Genomic DNA, 1,386 nt, shown 5'->3' with positions numbered 1-1,386 from the left:
AAAATGCAATCATCACACATGCGCTTGCATCAATCATTCTCATTTCTTTGTCATTGCCACTCCTCCCCATTCATTGTGCCAATGTGCAGGACAAATCGTCACCGCCATTCCCGTCACCGCCAAAATGGGCGACAGTCCACCAGAGTCATTAAATTTAACCGGTGACACTACAATTGGCTTAAATCAAAACAAAAACAGCAGCAACAACATCATTCATGGCAATCATACCTCAAACACGGCTAGCAGCCAGATCACAGCCAATGCCACTAACAACATGAATCCCATCAATGCCACAACCACCTGCAACACCCCCACAAACATCACTGGCAGTACAACAACCAACAACAACAGCAACAACAACAGCAATTTGATCAACATCAACAACAACAATACAAATAACAGCAACAGCTTGTTGAGTCCCACGCGACATTTGTTGGGCAGCAACACCATCTCCATCATCAACAACAACATCACGAACACCAACCCAGTGAACAATAACAACAACGCCAACATTAAGTTGCAAAGTGCACCGGAGTTTTTGACCAAAAAGAATTTATTAATGGAACGTAATGCCACTGTGATTAACGGTATAATGAAGAATATTCAACGCGGCGGCGGCGAACAGTTGGATAACAATCACAACAACAACAACAGCCACGCTTATAAGAAATTCGAAAATGACGCGAATCGACTGAACAGCTACTACAATCAGCTGAGTACACCAAAGAACCAAAATCAACAACAACTGTATCAGCAGCAACAACAACAGCCGATAGTCGCACCTCAGCTGCAACATCAGAATTCAATACAAAGTCCTACCATTCAGACGGCTCACAATGCCCTGGCGGCCGTGCTGAGTCCCAAAAAGACGCTGAATGGCTTTGACTTTACCCAATCGACGCCGAAGACGCCACCCAACACATACGAATACAATCTGCGACATAATATGAGTCCATTGACCAGCCCTGCACCTACACTGCCAAGTCAAGAGCCACTGGCAATGGACACTGGCCTCTATGAAGTGCCCCCCAGTACACCCATCCCCTTGAGTCATGCGAGTCCCATAACTCCATCATCTACCCCTAGCAAACTCACACTATCCACACCGCTAACACCAATGTCGAGCGATTTCACACCGGACACCCCACTCTCGCCGCCGACGAAATTTAATGCGCGTGCGGCACCGCCACCACCTCCTCCACCGCCGCCACCACCCGACTTGTTGGGCCACTACTTTGTGATGCCTCCACCGCAATATCGTTTGTTGCCGTCGCCACCAAATACTGCAACCATTACAACAACAGCGGCTAGAGCGCTTGACAGCCCCACCGGGATGAATTCTCCAACTTTCTCGGGTGATGTATTAGCTATAACAGGTGAGTGTTT

At 47.7% G+C, this 1,386-nt stretch overlaps 1 protein-coding gene across 1 annotated transcript in view; it reads right to left on the bottom strand.

Annotated features, from left to right (window-relative positions):
• The window catches only part of LOC118748040 (FH1/FH2 domain-containing protein 3), an 82,925-nt gene that overhangs the window by 45,405 nt on the left and 36,134 nt on the right, over positions 1-1,386 (bottom strand). The window lies entirely within an intron of this gene.

Source organism: Rhagoletis pomonella, unplaced genomic scaffold, assembly GCF_013731165.1.
Source record: "Rhagoletis pomonella isolate Grant_MI unplaced genomic scaffold, Rhpom_1.0 Rhpom_scaffold_00012, whole genome shotgun sequence".
Lineage (NCBI taxonomy): Eukaryota > Metazoa > Arthropoda > Insecta > Diptera > Tephritidae > Rhagoletis > Rhagoletis pomonella.
This window is presented reverse-complemented; position numbering and strand designations above follow the sequence as displayed.